Source organism: Pelophylax lessonae, assembly GCF_965119305.1.
Source record: "Pelophylax lessonae genome assembly, chromosome: 4".
NCBI lineage: Eukaryota > Metazoa > Chordata > Amphibia > Anura > Ranidae > Pelophylax > Pelophylax lessonae.
In genome coordinates, this window is record NC_138771.1 from 479232245 (window position 1) to 479253674 (window position 21430).

Genomic DNA, 21430 nt, shown 5'->3' on the forward strand with positions numbered 1-21430 from the left:
TCCACCTTTCCAAGTTGTTGGGGTTCATCTCATACTTCTGAAGGTTTGAGGGTGCTGCCTGTTCCATACTCCCCCTACTCCTCATCTAGCCTTTTAGGGGTACAAACAATAGTAATTGGGGCCCAGTGTGGTTGTGTACGTGTGATATACATACACTTTTTTTGGATCATATTTTCTATTCCGCTATTTAATTTAACTGGGCCTCCATGCGAGACCTGTGTGCCTTGTTGCGCTGTTTTGAGTACTCCACCAACATGGCCAGTGGCAATGACGCCGTTCTCAGCTTAACTATCCCACTTCTATGCCTCCTTGAAAAAACAATTCGGGCGATGATGGAAGAGGATGTGGCACAGGATGAGGAGGAGGAGGAGGATGAAGAGGTAACATTTCCAAGGCTTTCAGGGCAGTCATTCGCAAGGGGCTCCGAGGGTGGGTTCCTGCACACGCAAACGCCAGGGACGCAATTGTCCAGCAGGGGCACAGTTCTGGAGGATGAGGAGGATGAGGAGGAGGAGGAGCTGGAGGAGGAGATGGAACCATGTTCACAGCAGGGTGGCACCCAGGCCAGCTCATGGCCATCACTGGTGCGTGGCTGGGGGGATACAGAGGACACGGACGATACACCTCCCACAGAGGACAGCCTTTCGTTGCCTCTGGGCAGCCTGGCACACATGAGCGATTACATGCTGCAGTGTCTCCACAACGACCGCCGAGTTGCCCACATTCTAACTTGTGCTGATTACTGGGTGGCCACGCTGCTGGATCCCCGTTACAAGGACAACGTACCGTCCTTAATTCACTCACTGGAGCGCGATCGCAAGATGCGCGAGTACAAGCGCACGCTGGTAGACGCCATGCTGCTGGCATTCCCATCTGACAGCGGGGCCACAGTGGAAGCACAAGGCAGAGGAGGAGGAGGAGGAGGTCGCCAACGCAACCAGGGCACCGCCAGCACCTCAGAAGGCAGGGTTAGCATGGCCGAAATGTGGAAAAGCTTTGTCAGCACGCCACAACAAACAGCAGCACCAGCAGCTCAGATGGAACGTCTTAGCAGGAGGCAGCATTTTACCAACATGGTGGAGCAGTATGTGTGCACACGCCTACATGTAGTGAATGACGGGTCTGCCCCCTTCAACTTCTGGGTCTCCAAATTGGGCACATGGCTTGAGCTTGCCCTTTACGCCTTGGAGGTGCTGGCGTGCCCTGCAGCCAGTGTATTATCTGAACGGGTATTTAGCACGGCTGGGGGCGTTATAACAGACAAGCGCAGCCGCCTGTCCAGAGACAATGTGGACAAGCTCACGTTCATTAAAATGAACCAGGCATGGATCCCACGGGACTTTTCCGTACCTTATGCAGAATAGCAATGGATACCGACCTTACCCACCCATTGTTCCATTTTTGCTCTTTCTCACTCTTTTGGGGTGTACCCTCATTTAAAATTTTTGAAAAGAAGCAGTGTTGGCTACCTCGTCCTCCTCCTCAGGGCCAGATTAATGTAGGGGCTATTGGAGCTGCAGCTCCAGGCCCCTACCTTTTATATAGGCCCCGGGTTGGCCATATTCACTGTTACCGCTCTTCTGTCACTTGTAAACACAGAAGTCTGGCTTCTATGCTCGCTTCCCCAGGCAGCACCCTCAGAACCTCCCCACACAGCGTGAAGGCCGGACAAGGAGGGACAGTTGGCGATGCATGGATGTGTTTATGGGCTTCAGAGACAGCATCCCATGTTGAATTAGGCATGCATGGCTGCACCCTTCCTCCTCTGGGTGCATGGCAAGGCACGGCCCTTAAGGCCCTTCAAAATCCTCAGCACCAAGCCCATGATGCTGTTAATCCGGCCCTGGTCCTCCTCCACCGCCGCTTCCACCTACACCGCCCATAGGTGTGCGCAGCCTATTGCATTAAGGTGTGCACCCCAAAGTTGAAATACACATGCATGTGTTTGCCAGCAGGGAGAGTAATGTATCGGGGCCATGTACCTGTAGGCAAGGAGAAATAGAGCAGAGCAGGTCCCAGGGAGATCTTTCCCATCTCCTCACTGGCAATGCTATGTGCCCTAGGTGATTAGGGTGTGCCCAGGCACACCCAGCACACCCTGTGCGCACGCCTATGTCACCGCCACATCCACCACCACCTCAACCTCCCTCCTACTCCATATGGGCCTCGTCCTTCAGAGATGAAGAAGAACATTGTTTTATTTTTCTGTTTTTTTTTTGTTGTTTTAAGTTATTTCCCTATCCACATTTGTTTGCAGAGCACTTGCCATGCTCTTAATTACGTTTTGCTGCCATTTGCAGCACTCTAGCCCTTTCCTTTGGTGTTTTAGAGCCATTTTAGTGCCTTAAAGTTCGGGTCCCCATTGACTTCAATGGGGTTCGGTGTCCGGGAAAAGTTCGGTAAAAGTCCGGGACACGGACCCGGACTTTTTTTTAAAGTTCGGCCGAACCCGTCGAACACGGACATCTAGGTGTTCGCTCAACCCTAAATACCACCAAAAAAAAGCTATATTTGTGGGAATAAAAGGACATCAATTTTATTAGGATGCAGTGTCGCACAACCGCGCAATTGTCAGTTAAACTAGCGCAGTGCTGAATCGCAAAAAATGGCCTGGTCATTAAAAAACCTTCCGGTCCAGAAGTAGTTAATTCATTTTTGGTATTTAAAGTAAACGTACCCATCTACCCATTCCCCCATGCCTTATTTTGTTGAGAAATCACTTTAAAAAACATTCCCTAGCATTTCTGGCTATGGTAATCTTAACCGCTTGCCGACCGCCGCAAGTAGATATACTGCGACGATCAGCCCCGGCCACGCAGAGTTACGTATATATAGGTCACTAGCCTGTGACCGCCTTGTGAGCCAATAGCGGGCGGTCCGCGCATGTGAGGAGTCCGCGCATGTGACCGGCGGACCCGATGTCCGCCGGTCACACTACGATCGTCGGTAGAGAGGGAGAAAGGCGGGCGGCTTATGTAAACAAAGCCGCCTGTCATTCTCCCCTGTGTAAAAATGGAGATCAGATGGTTCTACTATGTAGAACCGTTGATCTCTGTTTTTACAATAGTAGACCTGTCCCACTACAGTTAGAAACACGCCCCTAGGACACACTTAACCCCTCCCTCTCCAATACAGTTAACCCCTTCCCTGCCAGTGTCATTTTTACAGTAACAGTGCATATGTATAGCACTGATTACTGCAGTAATGTCACTGGTACCCCCAAAAGTGTCAAAAATGTCAGTCAAGGGTCGGATCTGTCCGCCGCAATGTCGCAGTCCCGCAAAAAAAATCGCAGATCGCCGCCATTACTCGTTAAAAAACAAAACACCAAAAATGACAAAAATCTTTCCCTTTGTTAGTAAACGTGATAACTTTTTGCAAACAAATCAAAATACGCTTTTTGCAATTTTTTTTACCAAACATATGTAGCATAAAACAAATTGGCCGAAAATTTAGAAAAAATTTGATTTTTACATTTTTTTTTTGGGGAATTTCATATAAAAAAACGTGAAAAATATTGTTATTTTTGCAAAATTTACGCACTTTTTTTGTTTATAGCGCATGATCAAAAAATCGCACAGGTGATCAAATACCACCCAAAAAAAGCTCTGTTTGTGGGAAAAAAAGGACGTGAAATTTGTTTAGGTACAGCGTCGCACGACCGCGCAATTGTCGGTTAAAGTCACGCAGTAAAAAATCGCAAAAAAAAACCCTGGTCAGGAAGGGGGTAAAATCTTTTGGGGCTTAAGTGGTTAAGTAAAGGCAGAAGTCATGTAGCATTTACTTCCTGGAACCCATCTGCCCTTAGCTTAGGCATGCAGGCAGGAGGGTGTACTGGATGCCCAGTGCACCCCTGTGCCTTTAATGAGGAGTGGGCTCCCTCTAGGCCTACCTGCCCTCTATCTATCTGTTATTATGCATGTGCTTCCACTGTAAAAGGTCTCAAAAATGTATAAAGTATTACTGGTGTGCCGTGAAGTGGCTCTGCAGCTTACGCATGTATTTGCAAATGTGTGCAAACTAAACCCCTGTTTTCGTTTCAATGTTTTTATTGAAATTTTTCAACATAAAAAACAAATGAGCAATATTGTTCAGACAATGGCGCAAATGAACAAAATCAATCATATAACTGAATACTGTCATTATCTCTGAAGGAACATACATGAGTTGAGTGGACTTCAACTGAGGTAAACATTAGTAAACAATGCAAGTAAGTCCCCTATTATCCCCAACCCATAAACTCTAAGGGCTCTTTCACACGGGCGATCCGATCAGATCCGCCTGTCAGTTTTTTAGGCGGATCTGATCGGATCCTCCATGCAGCTCTATGGGGCAGCGGGTGTCAGCGGAGACACCTCCGCTGACACCCGCTGCCATCCGCATCTGATCCTGTCCGTGAAATCTGGACGGATGGAAACCCTATTTTTCCATCCGTTCAGTAATCGGAGCGGATCGGATCTGAAGAGAGCGGACAGGCGGTCCGCTCTCATCCGATCCCCCATAAAGAGCAGCGGGGGCTGAGACACCTCCCTCTCCGCTCTGCAAGCGGAGACGGAGCTGTCATCCGCCGGCTCAGCGGGGATCGATCCTACGGAGGCGGACCGTGTGAAAGAGCCCTAAGGCATTTTCTCATGTGTAGTCTTTAAAAGGAAGTGAAACCTTTAAGGGAACATCAAAGAATCAAAGATTTAACATGATTAAACGTGAGTCCCGAGATTTGAGAGAAGTGACAGAGTAGCTGATACAGATTTGGAATTGAGGTGATGGGCGAAGCCATCATTAAGATGTCATCAGCAAAAAGTACACATTTATGTTCAGCTCCCCCACACTTTATGCCCTGGATGTCTACACTGTTCCTAATTTTAATAGCTAAGGGCTCGAGTGCTAATATAAATAGTAGCAGCGAAAGGGGACATCCCTGACGAGTGCCCCTATGGATATCCAGGGAGTTGGACAGATGACCCCTGACCAGTACAGTGGCCGTAAGGTGATCATATAGCACCCAGAAGAGAGACAAAATGTGAGGGCCAAAACCATAACGCTCATAACATTAACCTCCCTGGCGGTCTGATTATGTCAGAATTTTTGTGCTGAAAGCGGTACTTTGTTTTGCATGGAAATCTGTTGTTTTATATTTTAGGCCTGTAATTCTTAGGAATAACCCATTTAAATCTGTCCAAACAAGAGTCTAGTACAGCCTTTTTCAACCAGGGTGCCCAGGCACCCTGGGGTGCCTTGAGGTTTCTTTAGGGGTGCCTTGGCAAAATGCCTAAAAATTTCCCAAACATTGTATACAAGCTTGCGTTTGGATGAAGGTTGCCTTTTTAGTTACACAAAGTCACAGATTTTCATTGTGCACCATTACGACCTTCTAGGTGCCGGCGTCCTAACGATCAATGGCATCATCAGTTGATAACAAGGATGTCAATCTCCTACAGTGCATCCTTGTTTGACCCTCCCCTGCCCCTCTCCATCAGTGTTGAGTTCTCATGAGCTGAGTGATGGAGAAGTGAAACATTGGAATACTAGTCAGTACTAGTTTGCAAAAGTATACTTACTTTGAAAGAATAAATCACCCTTAATGTTGGGTGTCCTACAGTACTTGGACTTCTTGATGTTGCTGCATTATTTAAAACTATTGGAATAGCTTTTACATTTTAGAATGAGGTGCCTTGATACTGTCCATAATTTTTAAAGGGTGCCTCGAGACTGTCCATCATTTTTAAAGGGTGCCTCGAGACTGTCCATAATTTTTAAAGGGTGCCTTGACTGAAAAAAGGTTGAGAAACAATGGTCTAGTAGACATCCCGGGTATATAAAGGGGGCTGTGAAGACGCCTAGTCACTATAGGTTACACTCAAGAAGCTGCCCCTTTTAAATGTGTGTGCACAAGTAAACAGACTAAAAAATGGGTGAAGTGGGCGCTGGTGCTTTTGTGTAACAAATGATGAATTTTTCCAACAGTATATAAAAAATCAATACTCAATATACAATATTAAAATAATTGTGAAAAGTGCTCAAACCAGGCCCAAGTACAACATGTACTATTCAATATGCCCGATCGGTACAAATAAAGTGCTGAAGTGCTTATCAAGAATCAAAACAGCGTGATATTCAATACACTTATGATGTCCTGTAAGTATAAGTGCCACAATTAGTGATATGCAGTAAAAATGAGTGACATAATTGGTGAACTAGTACACAAAATAATAAGTGCAATTGCAAGTGCAGGTGAATACAGTAACACATGAGTCCATATATAATTGCAAGGAGAGTATTTTATCCAGATGTTCCACCTCGTGATCTTTGTGAGCTAAATAGTAATGGTTATATGCTCACCAGAGATAAGCGGGTCACACAGATCCCACACGCTCTAATATTCCCGATTAAATGGAGGTGCGCACTCCTTCGCCTCACTCCTTTAATGGGATCCCCTGGATAGCTCACTTTTATTATCACACACCATGGAACATCAAGGGGTTAATCCATCTCCTCTCTCCTCTATCATGGGTTCCCTGAGTATGGGTCTCAATGGTATGCAGTATGGGAAGACAGGAAGCCAAATATAGTGTAACACTGTTTATTTCATAAAAATAAAAGATATAAAAGTGGGTGCTTACATGGGACTGTGCCCTCCTGGCACAGGTAAGATTGCTTTCTTTGCTATGTGGGAGCTTTTTCTGTAAGGAAGCTTGCCCTATAATAACTGGTAGCGCGGCAGTGGCCGGCGTGCGTTCCTTGTAGGTGCCGACTTTTTCTCAGTTGGTGGGATGTAGTCCATGAAGTGAGGACCAGTCAGGCATTCCGGGTTGACAATGCTAACAGCACGATGTCCAGATCTGTTCACAGCCATTGATGGTGTTTGGTGACTCCGAAAGATTTGTTCGGCAACTTCCCAAAGTCTGCATGAATCGAAGGCTTGTCACTCTTTTTTTAGCAGAATGTATGCATTCCACAAGCATTGCTCAAGAAGATGTCTGAAGATATTCTTGATATTCACAGCTGGGTAGAATGTCATTGCTTGGTCAGCTCTGTCGACACCTCCCATGGTGTTGTTGTAGTCAATCACTACTTGTGGCTTCATGACTTCTTTCCCACCTTTCATGCGTACCATAACAGTGGAGGTGTTGTTACGCACTGTACTCATTAGGCACACATCTTTCTTGTCCTTCCATCGCAGTGCCATAATTTTGCCTTTCTGCCAGGCAACCATTTTTCCTGTTTTGAGCTTCTTTTTGCCAAATATTGGCGGTATGTAGTGCCGATTAGCCCTTACGGTTCCATAGGCATCAGTTTTATTGTGCAGTAGAACCTCATAAAATTCAGGAGACGTATAAAAGTTGTTCGTAGTTACACAATAGCCCTGATTTAGCAATGGCTCAATCAGTGAAAGAACAGAAGATGTTGCAACTCCATAATTGCTGTATTTTCATAGAATTTTGTTCCTTTTCCAGTGTATCACAGAATTCCAAATGTAGCCAGTTGATGATTCGCACAGCATGTAGGATTTTAAGCCATTCGACTTTTATCAATGCTGATGTCTCCTTCTGGCACATAGCCCTGTTGGAAATTCTGAAGAATCATTTGATATACTTCCCAAATTTTTTTTAGTTTTGGTGCAGGATGGGTTCATTATGAGGGAGAATCGGTATTCTGACATGACCGTACCAAAGAATGGAGTGGCGAATAATGAACTGGTTGCCCAATACCACTTCTGCAGGGGTTTCCCCACCACTCCCTGAAGAATAATTAGGCCCAGAAATTTCCAAAGGTCATCTTTGGTCACTGGTTCCCACTTTCTGCATCTTGCAAACCTCTGATGCGTAGCGCATTGTTGGTCTTTGTACCTGTTGGTCTCGGTAACAATTTTTTCAATAATCTCATCGGTCTAAAATAATTGGAGGTATGCCAAGGGGTTGTCATGGTCGACATCAACTTTTATACCAGGTGCTCCTGTAAATGGGAATCCTGGGAGCGCGGCCTGATCTGTACCGCAGTGAATAGAGCACCAAGTCTGCACATTGCTGAGCTCAGTTGCAGAATCGTCGCTGTTGTCATCACTTTCCGTATCTGATGATGAATTTTCCCATGAATCGCTGTCGCTCAGCCCTTCAAGTAACTCCGTTATGCTGTCGCTATTTTTCAGTTTGTCTAAAATCGCTTTTGTGCAAAAGGAACGCTTTTTGGATGCCATGGTCATTCTAAATTTTCCAGGCACAAAGAACCAGAAAAGCACAGGCAGGGCACTGGAAACTCAGCAGGTGAATTTCTAAGGTAAATTATTGATAAAGTGTAATCCGTTAGGAAAACAACTTTGTATCAAGTCATTTATTTTATTTAGTTTTTGAATTTGCCGCCAGTTCCACCCCCCTACGTCGCAACGCTCGCAGGGAAGGGAACCGGAAAACGGGTGCCGGCATCGGCCGAACACAGAGCGGGGAGAGAGTGTGAGGATGGCTGCAGGATGGTGGGGGAGGACCCGGCAGGGGATCGCAGGGGAATGTGAGTATGATTCTGGGGTATTCCCGAGTGTGGCTCGGGGTTACCGCTTTTGGTACACTGTATTAACCCTGAGCCACACTCGGGAATACCGCTAGGGAGGTTAAGCAGATACTCCCATGATATAGAGTCGAATGCCTTGTGGACCTCTAAAGATAGCAACATCCCCCGTCGTGACCCATGTGCATCTCAGTCAGAGTGAATCGCTGAGATTACATCTATAACCCGCCTAGTTTGATCGGAGGCTTGCCTGGTGGGGACAAAACCTGCTTGGTCCGAATGTATATAACGGGCCAAAAATGAATTCATTCGTGCTGCCAGAACCTTTGTCAAAATTTTCAGGTCCACATTGATCAAGGAGATAGGGTGGCTATTCGCACACTCTCCATGATCCATACCCCGCTTAAGCAAAACATGGATGAAAGCCCTATTTTCATTTGGGGGAAGGGGCACACCTCTTTGAATCTTGTTGTAATAAAAACACATATGAGGAATCAAAAGTTCATATTTTCTATAATAGTGTCTGGAAAACACATTGGAGGGTTTTTACATTTTTAATTGCTGCTCAGATTTCATGATCCCTTATCTCCTCTTCCATTAGCTCTGTGTGCCTTATGTAATGGGGGCAAGGGAGTATCCCGAAAACATTTATTAGCCTGTGCTACTCTCAATGGATCTGGTTTGGCATACAAAGCAGAGTAAAAATCAAAAAATTCCGTCACTACAGATTTTGCATCACCTGACCATTCTTAAGGCGCAGCTTGACTAAACCCCTGTTTTTAGCGCAAACTATTAGGACAATTTGGTTGTTTGCAGGCTGGGTGGTGAGCTGAGCTGGGAACTTTCTTTGGTTTTGTTTTACATGCGTCTCCCTTCCATGTGCTGCGAACGCCAGTTATAGGTGTGGGCAGAGGCCATTTGTTGGTACAGGAGGGTGAACTAATGAGGAGGGTGAACTGTGCTAAAAAAAGCCCCTCCTGTTCTCCTGCACTGGGCTTTTGTTCAGCTCATCTGAATAATTTTAATCCTGGCAGGATAAATGCTGCTTAGCTGCTTGCCAACTGTATATGTACTTCAGCGGGACAGCTCGTACAGGCACTGGAACACACCTTTACATAGCGACTTTCTTCCCGGGTTCCCCCGCCCACCAGCTTTGCTGTGATTGAACACAGAGGGACTTAGTCAGCACATCTCAGGCAATGATTTAAGGCCAGGACCTACTGATCAGCTGTGTCCAATCACAGCCCAGAGCCCTGTGTTGACAAACAACACAGGGCTCTGTACAGAGGTAACAATCTCTCTGTTTCTTAAACCTGCAAAGCAGGGATAAGAAACAAAGATCTTTAGTAAAAAGCAGCACACATTACACATTGTTAGGCACACATTTAATTCTCTGATCACCCAAGATATTAACACCTTCCCAGCCAGTGTCATAAGTACAGTGATAGTGTATAGTATTAGCAATAATCACTGTATTAATGTCACTGGTGATGTCAGTGTCAGTTAGCCACTTATCACAAAGTGTCAGCTAGTGTCATATTGCCCACCTTACTATCACAGTCTTACTTTAAGTCACTGATTACCACCATTACTAATATAAAAAAACAAATCCATTACATATACCATAGTTTGTAGATGCTATAACTTTCACACAAACCAATCAATATATACTGATTGGGATTTTTGTTTTAACCAAAAACATGTAGCAGAACACATTTTGGCCTAAATTTACTCCTAAACTCCTAACTCCTTCCCAGCCAGTGTCATTAGTACAGTGATTGTGTATAGTATTAGCACTAATCATTGTATTAGTGTAACTGATGATGTCAGTGTCAGTTAACCAGTTCCAACAAAGTGAAAGTTAGTGTCATATTGACCACCTTTTTATCACATTCCCACTTTAAGTCACTGATTGCCACCATTAATACTATAAAATAAAATTTCCAGTATATATACCATAGTTTGTAGATGCTATAACTTTCACACAAACCAATCAATATACACTTCTTAGGATTTTTTATACAAAAAGAGCTATATTTGTGTGAAAAAAATGTTATACATTTCATGCAGGTACAGTGTTAGTGTAGTGCCAAAAAGCAAAAAATGACCAGGTCATGAAGGGGGTAAAATCTTTGGAAGCTCAAGTGGTTAGGAAACCCATTTAAAGCCGTCCATTGCACATATGTTTAGGCTTATTTAGGAGCGTCAAGCATTTGAGTGGTAATGCATCCCATTAGCCAGAATATTATTTTATAGCATTTAGATGTGTTTACACCAATTTAGGCATGTCATGTGTTTTTTCTGCTCTTCTCCTGAACTCGCTGCTGATGGCTTTTTTTTAGCCTGTAAACGCACCTCTTCTAAAATACCTGTAAAAACAAATGTGTGTACAGACACATAGAGGTTTAGCCTACAGGCGGAAAAATAAAAATGGCAAACACCTGAAAGCAGTGTTTAAGAATGAGCCAGTTTCTAGCCACATTTCAAAAACATACGGGTTAATAAATTGCCCTGGTGCAATGGGGCCACTAGATGGTGTGAATGCAAGCTGTGGGGTTCAGAAACAAACGTGAAGTGCTGTGGAACACACGCCGGCAGCGTACCCGGAAGTGCATTGGAAAATCGTGGAAACTGACTTTCTATATGCCCTAACTAAACGTTTGTTTGTAAGTAGCATTTTATGCTTTTTTTTTATAAAAAATTACCTACGGGCTTCACTATTTCTGGCTCCTTCCTCTCTTTCCGCCTGAGGGTGTATATGCAGAGCTATCTCTCGGAGGAATCCTTTGGAGGCTTATCCCTATTGTCCATTTAGGGACACAGAGGCACTTAGCATCATTTTATGAGAGGTTGGAGGCTATTTCTGGAGGTGTCTACTTGATATTTCTAAAGGCTTGTGAATTACCAGAATCTGGTGAGTGGATCCCCAAGAGGGCCTGTTTCAAGCACTTGGCACTTTTTCTGTGTGGAGCACGATTATCAGTGGACTATTTTGGACTGCACATGATTTCAATTTTTTGCACATTTTGGCACTTTATACATATTTGTGGTTTTTAAATATATATATTTATTTATTTATCAGCATTGTAAATTTGCATATGTGAGCACTTTGATATTTTGCACAGATACACCTTAGGGTGTTCACTTCTATATACCTGGTAGCGCTGTTTTAATGTTGTTATTCCTTTATTCTTAGTTTTTTCTAAGTGTACAGCTGCTGCAGGTATTATTATTTACATTTCATAATTTCACCATATCTTTTAGCGCGGGTTTTAATTTTAGATTTTTCACATTGCTGTGTAATATGATGGTGATATATAAATAAGGGAAACAAATAATACCTCTAAACTGTACACACAACTAAAACATCCATTAGAAGTGGACCAGCACCCATTATCACTGGCTTTTATGACGGGATGAAAGGTCTTCTTTTGAAAAGCTTTGTACTACTTTGAGTGTGAATAATGCAGTTCCCGTACTTGTTTTGTCTGCTTATCACCCTTAGTGCTCACATACCATGTGAACAGTTTGCAGTGTTATTCCTGAGAAATGAGGAAACACATTTTCATTTGTGGACAGCAAGAGATAGGTGGAACAATAATTTACTGGAATTCTCTCGCCTTTATTGACTCCTGTTAAGGCTTAGATCTCTTCCTCTTGTTTGTCCTGGTGGGCTATAAGAGAATTTTGGGAATTCTCTTGACGTCTGCCAGGACAATGTATTGTAAGGAAGTTGTAGAGCTGCAGGGAGAGGAAGTTGTAGAAATGTGTTTATCTAGAAGTTTTTATTAGCGTCAAACTTAGCAGAACCGGAAAATAAAACAGGACACTTTATGGGTATGCAAAGAAAAAAAAAAAAAACACGAGATGAGAGGCTTGTTTTCTGCAGAATCATTACATTAGATATGCATCTTATTGCTTTCTTTTGGAACAATCGATTGGATAGGTTGGAATTTGTGTTCTAGTAATAATTATCCAACTCCATCTAAGAATAAAAGGCTCTGACAGTCTAGTCAGTGGTCCCCTTCTTCCTCTTCTGTGGTGAACCAAGAACTTATTTTTGTTTGAGCAAGCAAATAAAAATGCTTACTATGCTGATTGGTTCATGAGAACACAAATTTGCAGAGTATTAGGTTGATTCAAAGTAAGTAGGTATTGGGGCAGTGCAGTGGCTAAGTTGTTAACACTTCCACCTGGCAGCACTAGGCAGAGGCGTAACTAGAACCTTCAGGGCCCCGGTGCAAGAAACCGTGAAGGGCCCCACTGGGCTGGGGTCTCTGGGGCTCTTCCCACTGATCCTGGGGCCCTTTACTCTCATTGCGGGACCCTTTATTATGGTCCCGCAGCGGAAACCCTTTCACAAGTTCTGCAGTGGGCCCCCTTCCTGCCATGGTGATGGAATGCCAAGGCCCGGTCGCAAGTGGGACCTTTGCGATCCTGGAAGTTCACCCACTGGTGTCAGCAGTTTTTATTTTTTGGTATTTTAATTGTATTATTTTCTATCATTTTATTTTATTTTTTTTACAATGTCACTGACTATGACTCTGTCCATTCAGAAAAGGAAGGAGCTGGTAAATTACATATTTACCGACCCTTTCCTGGTTCTCTATTGTGACACATCCCCTGCAGATGCCAGCAGGAGAGGGAAGGGAGCACGGTGGGGGGGGGGGGGGGGGGACCAGGAGAGCACACAGGGGCCCAGAGACAGTAGAACACAAGTGGACTGGATAGGAGGAGTGGTGGGGGCAGCATACAGAGGAACCAATCTCCTCCATTTTCCTCCTGCAGCTACAGGAGGAAAAAGGAGGACAGTGATTTCTCCACATGCTTCCCCCTGCCGCTCCTCCTATCCAGGTGTACAGGGGAGCCGCACAGGCCCCCCAGAGCATGGGGCCCGGTTGCGATTGCAACCCCTGCAACCCCAGTAGTTACGCCCCTGGCACTAGGGATGTCTGTTCAAATCCCAACCATGGCACTACCTGTCTGGAGTTTGCATGATCTGCCTGTGTGGGTTTCCTCCCACACTCCAAAGACATGCTGGTAGGTTAATTGGGTCCTCTCTAAATTTGCCCTAATATGTGTATATATGAATTTGAGATACAGACCTTAAATTGCAAGCCCCTTGGGGGCAGGGACTGATGTGAATGTATACTATATGTAAACTGATGGCGCCATATAAGTACCTGTAATAAATAAAATGTTTGCCATAGAGCACTAATTTGCTCTGGTGAATGAACCAACCTACTCTGCAGATTGTCCACTTGTGCTGATTTAAGGAACCTGTGGCCATTTTTCTTATAACAGGCAATTATATAGCACTAGAAAAACTACTATGTGCTTTTTACATACTGTACATTCATATCCTGATCTTACATGCATACATAGACTAGATCAGGGATCCTCAAGCTGCGGCCCTCCAGCTGTTGCAGAACTACACATCCTATGAGGCATTGTAAAACTCTAACATGCCCAGACATGACTAGGCATGATGGGAATTGTAGTTCCTAAACAACTGGAGGGCCATAGTTTGAAGACCCCTGGACTAGATCCAATTTAGATAGAAGCTAATTAATCTACCAGCAGTATCAGAGGAAAATCATGTAAGCATAGTGAGAACATTCCATCTTCCTGCAGGTACTAGCTTGGTACACTAGATTAGATTCAAGCTAATAACCTTGCAGGCAAGTGCAGCTAGCTAGTCTGCCATTAGGTGGCTCTGTTCCAGAATAGTGTCTGATTACAGAAGGTAGGTCATCAGATGCTAGGCCCCTTTTAGTTAGAGCCCTCCTGCAGTGATGTCATGGGTTAGTCAGTGCTCACATATAAGCCAGGTTGGGAGGAGCCCTAGTGGAGTTGGGGCATTGGAACCAGACACCCCAAATGTAAGCAGATGTAGCCAGCAAGTAAAAGCCCTGTACAGGGCTGGAGGCTAGGGAGAAGTAGTCCTGCACATAGGAGAGCAGGCTTTAGATTTTCTCACTCTTATGGTGGTGGGGGCTAGCGCAGGTTGTGAAAGGCCTTTTAGGTCTTGCCAAGAGTTCCCTGAGTGAGGGTGTACCTATGGAGGAGGTGATTACAGAAATACCAATGATGGTGGAGGAAAAGACTGTCAGTGGGAGGATGGCTTACTTTGATGGCTGTACGATGCTTTCACATGTGACTGCTCCTGGACCGTCCACTAAACCTGATGGACTATCTACTGTCAAGTGACCCCAAATAGTATATCAGTGTGATATGAAAGTTGAGCCATATTCCAAGTACCACCAGTAAAGTACAGCAACCCAATTTATCTGTGGACATTCCTTACTTGGTAATAGAAAGATCAACAGGAATTGGGGCACAATATGGCTGGGAGACTAAAATATTATAATATATATATATATTTATACATATACATACACATACACACACACATACACAGTATCTCACAAAAGTGAGCACACCCCTCACATTTTTGTAAATATTTTATTATATCTTTCCATGTAACAACACTACTGAAGAAATTACACTTTGCTACAATGTAAAGTAGTGAGTGTACAGCTTGTATAACAGTCTAAATTTGTTGTCTCCTCAAAATAACTCAATACACAGCCATTAATGTCTAAACCGCTGGCAACAAAAGTGAGTACACCCCTAAGTGAAAATGTCCAAATTGGGCATAAAGTGTCAATATTTTGTGTGGCCACAATTATTTTCTTCTTGGGCATGGAGTTCACCAGAGCTTTGCAGGTTGCCACTGGAGTCCTCTTCCACTCCTCCATGACGACATCACCGAGCTGGTGGATGTTAGAGACCTTGTTCTCCTCCACCTTCTGTTTGAAGATGCCACACAGATGCTCAATGGGGAATAGGTTTGGAGACATGCTTGGCCAGTCCATCATCCTGGAGGTGTGTTTGGGGTTGTTATCATGTTGGAATACTGCATTGACATTCATGGTTCCCTCAATGAACTGTAGCTCCCCAGTGCCGGCAGCATTCATGCAGCCCCAGACCATGACACTCCCACCACCATGCTTGACTGTAGGCAAGACACACTTGTCTTTGAACTTCTCTCCTGGTTGCCGCCACACATGCTTGACACCATCTGAACCAAATAAGTTTATCTTGGTCTCATCAGACCACAGGACATGGTTCCAGTAATCCATGTCCTTAGTCTGCTTGTCTTCAGCAAACTGTTTGCAGGCTTTCTTGTGCATCACCTTTAGAAGAGGCTTCCTTCTGGGACGACAGCCATGCAGAACAATTTGATGCAGTGTGCAGCGTATGGTTTGAGCACTGACAGGCTGCCCCCCCGCCCCCACCCCTTCAACCTCTGCAGCAATGCTGGCAGCACTCTTACGTCTATTCTCCTAAAGACAACCTCTGGATATGATGATGAGCACGTGCACTCAACTTCTTTGGTCGACCATGGCAAGGCCTGTTCTGAGTGGAACCTGTCCTGTTAAACTGCTGTATGGTCTTGGCCACCATGCTGCAGCTCAGTTTCAGGGTCTTACCAATCTTCCTATAGCCTAGGCCATCTTTATGTAGAGAAAAAAAAATTTTTTCCAGATCCTCAGAGAGTTCTTTTCCATGAGGTGCCATGTTGAACCTCCAGTGACCAGTATGAGAGAGTGAGAGCGATAACCCCAAATTGAACACACCTGCTCCCCATTCACACCTCAGACCTTGTAACACTAACGAGTCACATGGCACCGGGGACGAAAAAAGGCTAATTGGGCCCAATTTGGAAATTTCCACTTAGAGGTGTACTTACCTTTGTTGCCGGCGGTTTAGACATTAACCACTTAAGCCCCAGAAGATTTGACTGCTCAAAGACCAGGCCCTATTTTGCGATTCGTCACTGCGTGACTTTAACGGACAATTGCACGGTCATGCGACACTGTACCCAAACAAAATTGACGTCCTTTTTTTCCCACAAACACAAAAAACTAAATTGGTATTTGGACCACAAACTTGTGGCGCAGTGCTTCAATATCAGAGCCATTTATTTAACCATTTATTGAAATATAAAACAAGAGACAGATGTGGTAAAATTTAGAACAGGCAATGTGGATCCATGGAGGATAATTGGGATCTCCTTTGTTTGCTCCCAGTGCATTGTGGGTTCAGGTCTCAGAATGTCTGCAACCAATTAAATTAAGTCCAACTACACCGTCAGGTATCAGCTGAATCTCTTGCTATAGAAGAGATCTGATCATCAACTGCTGCAACTAATGCGCCTTTAATTGCTTCCTCTGTTTTACAAGACACTTCCACAAATTCTGAACTGTTCTCTGTCTCAGATCTCCAGTGTTTTGGAATGTTGCCTCCGAGGACCTGAATACAATAGAACAATAATGCCCCATACACACGTGCAGATTATCTGCAGACTTTTGTCTGCAGACTTACCTTTTCTATGTAGTGCAAGGGCCTGCCGGATTGCATACAAATTGAAAGTGTTTAGGTTTGACCTCATATTATATGGTTTTGGTAAGTCTGCAGACAAAAGTCTTCAGATAATCTGCACGTGTGTATGGGGCATAAAGGCCCGTACACACGTACCGATCGTCGGCATACAAACGTCGGTGGACGAAGGATCTGCCGATTGTACGCGTGTTAGTATGGTGCCTCCGACAGATGTCTGCGCACAATCCGTGGACAAAAGTCTTTCGTGCAAACATGAAAATATTTGTATGCCGACACCAGAACGGACGATTGTTCGCCTGTCAGTACACAATTCGGCCGACAGACCGCAGATTTGCAAGACTGGGCATGCTCAGAAAATAGAAAACACAGGGAAAGTTAACCATTACATGACATCACTTCTGCAGTCGGCGGACAAAATTCTTGTGCTGTCCTTGTGCTGTCTTTGCACTTTTCAGCAGACACCGACATCCCGGGGAGAAAAGAGGAACATTTGTAAGCCGACCATCGGTACGTGTGTACGGGGCTTTAGAGTACAAAGTGTGCGTCTCATCCATGGAGCCCTCCTGAGGAGAAAATATACGACCCTGCAAGGCCAAGGCCCAGACATGTTCTACACTTGGTACCTTTCCATGAGCAGACCTGACATCAGGAATCCCCTTCAAGAGACCGACATAGCAGGAGAGCTCTAGACAGGAAGAAATATTTAGCATTAAAGGGAACCCATCAAAATAGTCATATGGCTGGTGGCAAATGTCACCTTGTCCTTAACCACTTAAGCCCCGGAAGATTTTACCCCCTTCCTGACCAGGCCCTATTTTGCGATTCGGCACTGCGTGACTTTAACGGACAATTGCGCGGTCGTGCGACGCTGTACCTAAACGAATTTGATGTCCTTTTTTTCCCACAAACAGAGCTTTCTTTTGGTGGTATTAGATCACCTGTGCGATTTTTTGATCATGCGCTATAAACAAAAAAAGAGAGACAATTTCGCAAAAATAACAATATTTTTCACATATTTTTATATGAAATTCCCAAAAAAACTGAAAAAATCTAATTTTTTTAACATTTTTGGCCAATTTGTTTTATGCTACATATGTTTGGTAAAAAAAATTGCAAAAAGTGTATTTTGATTGGTTTGCGCAAAAGTTATTGTGTTTACTAACTAAGGGAAAGATTTTTGTCATTTTTGTTGTTTTTTTTAACGAGTAATGGCGGCGATCTGCGATTTTTTTTGCGGGACTGCGACATTGCGGCGGACAGATCGGACCCTTGACTCACATTTTTGACACTTTTGGGGTTACCAGTGACATTACTACAGTAATCAGTGCTATATATATGCACTGTTACTGTAAAATGACACTGGCAGTGAAGGGGTTAACTTTTTTTGAGACGGAGGGGCTAAGTGTGTCCCTAGGGGTGTGCTTCTAACTGTGATTGGATGTGGCTTGACGTGTAAGAACAGAGATCAACGGTCCTACATAGCAGAACTGCATGATCTCCATTCTTACACAGGGGAGACTGACAGGCGGCTTTGTTTACATTAGCCGCCTGCCTTTCTCCCGCTGTAACGGACGATTGCGAGTGCCCGGCGGACATCGGGTCCGCCGGGCACACGCGCGGGGGGTCCATGAGCGAGCGGGAGCGCGCCTCCGGCAGGGCGCGATCGCTCCCTAGAGCCTCACAGGCGAGCGGCATAGTACTACGTCGCTTTGCCTGTGAGGGGCTGACCGCCGCAGTAAATAGTCGTGCGGTGGTCGGCAAGTGGTTAAAGGATATTTTTTATGTTAAAATACAAAGATGTTATATTTAGCTGCTGTGTGCGTTGATTTTGTAGAGCTCAGTTCCTTACTTCTTCTTTGGCAGTCCCCCATGGGCACTATCAGCTTCTCCTTGCTCCAGGTGCCTTCTTAGCAAGCCAGGTGCTAGTGGGGCACCTGTGGGTGCACTCCCAAGCTGGGCTGTGTGCGTCAGTGGACACACACAGCACCAGAAAGCCACACCTCCACTCACATCACAGTCCTCTCCTCTTCTGGGAGTGTCTAATTACTCTCTGTGCTGTGAAAGAAGAAAATGGTCACACACCACCATGGAATCCAATGAAGAAAAGTTATTTATTCACATAAGTGGTACAAATTACAGCAGGGTAGGACAGTAGACGCGTTTCACATGACTGCTACGTGCTTGTTCACTACGTAGCAGTCATGTGAAACGCGTCTACTGTCCTACTCTGCTGTACCTTATACCACTTATGTGAATAAAGAACTTTTCTTCATTGGATTGCGTGGTGGTGTGCGACCATTTTCTTCTTTCATGCTTCTCCTGGTGGCGAGCCGAGGTTCAGCACCCACCTTGAATCGTGGACCTTAACTAGCCTGAGCGGTGTTATCTCTCTTCGTTACTCTCTGTGCTGGCCCAGCTCCTCTGCTTCAGCTTTCACCTTGTGACATAAGCTTTTATGTAGTTGCCATGGGAGAAGCGAAATACTACAGAACTGTCATTCTCAGGGGTTGATTTACGTAAACTGGAGAGTGCAAAATCTGGTGCAGCTCTGCATAGAAACCAATAAGCTTCCAAAGCTTAATTGAACAAGCTAAAGTTAGAAGCTGATTGGCTACCATGCACAACCCCTCAACTAGGGTTCCTCCAGAGGTTGCTAGGAGTTTCTTGAGCTGTGGCTCAAGGGTTTGAGCTCCCATCCAATGGTGCCTGCATAGTTCTGTTGCCAACACCACCTGGCAGAGACAGCGGCATGACATCAATGATTTTTATAACTGTCTGTAAGGGAAACATTTTTCCCACTGGCACCATAATTCATTGGTTCCCTGATGTTTGAAGATTATTTCACGGGTTCCCCTTTTAAGTTTAAGAAAGAGTGTTGAGTGTAATTTGAGTGACAGCTCTGAGTCTGCTGGGGCTGCTGACATTACATCCAAGATGGCAGCGCATAGCAGAAATTTCAGGACTTTTGGATGTCTACATTGTACGTTTGTTCTGTGCTAATTGGGTAAAAAATCCCAAATGTTATTAGGCTTATTCCTGTGCTGGTTGAATCTAAATTGATTTAAAATGGAACATGCTGCGTTTGGCCACTAGTTGGCGCTAAATATGATACTTGGCACCATCTAGTGGCTAAACATTGTATTTTCCATTTCAAATCAATCAACACATTTGACCAACACAGGAAATAACGTAATAACATTTGTTTTTGCCGCATTTGAACAAGCAAATGCACATGCACTTTCATTGGGCTATTTGCTATGCAAATGTTTTATATAAATACGGGATAAAACTATGAGTTTTCTTTCAGTGAGGAGCATTAATAGCTGGAGTGTTGCCCGAAGCCTGGACTAACAGCAATTTTTCTATTTTTACAAATAATTCTGTTTTTCTAAAGTAAGGCAGCTTTGAGGCACTTGTATTGGTAGCTCAAAATATATTCAAAACACATCATTAGTGAAAGAAAGGTTTCTTTAGTGATACCGATGCTGCTTGCCAAGTTTCACTTGCTAACTTGCCTAAACATTGACAAGTAAGTAAACAGACAAAGGAGCGTAATCAAATATTTTTACATGTTGCCTTACAAAATAGATCAGTTCCTTTAACCACTTAACCTCCGGGAAGATTTGTAGGAAAAAATGGAGAGGTTGGAATCGGCGCTACCTGGTATTATAGATATGCCAAGATCCTACGAGGTGATCTTATTTTAAACCATATGGATAGTGAGTCAATATATAATTAGTGCAGAATAAAGTGCAAAGTGCAAAAAAACGGCAGAGACAATATCTGGGCTGAGTGTGAGAAGCCCTAAGAATTACTTAAAGTGCTGTGAAAAAATATGAAACTGATAACACAAAGTGCAAAATATAATTTATTGTGAAGTGCAAAAGAATATATCAGAACAAAAATGTGCACCAGGATCTTGAGTGATAATAAAATGAAAGAACGGTGCCACTATAATGGTGTGGTGATGAAAGGGGGAGAGAGGAGCCCCCTATAAGAAAACATGTGTGGACTAATGTCTAAGGACTAATGGACTTTTTTTTTTTTCTTTTTACACATTTTTTCCACACATTTTTAGGTACACCTGTTCAAATGCTTGGTAACACAAATTGCTGATCAGCCAATCACATGGCAGCGACTCAATGCATTTAGGCATCTAGATGTGGAGAAGACGACTTGCTAAAGTTCAAACCGTGCATCAGAATGGGAAAGAAAGGGTATTTAAGTGACTTTGAACATGGCATGGCTGTTGGTGCAAGAAGGCTGGTCTGAGTATTTCAAAACTGCTGGGATTTTCAAGCACAACTTTCACACACAGCCATCTCTAGGGTTTACAGAGAATGGTCAGAAAAAGAGAAAATATCCAGTGAGTGGCAGTTGCGTAGACGAAAATGCCTTGTTGAAGTCAGAGGAGAATGGGCAGACTGGTTTGAGATGATAGAAAGGCAACAGTAACTCAAATAACCACTGGTTATAACCAAGGTATGCAGAATACCATCTCTGAACGCACAAGACATTGAAC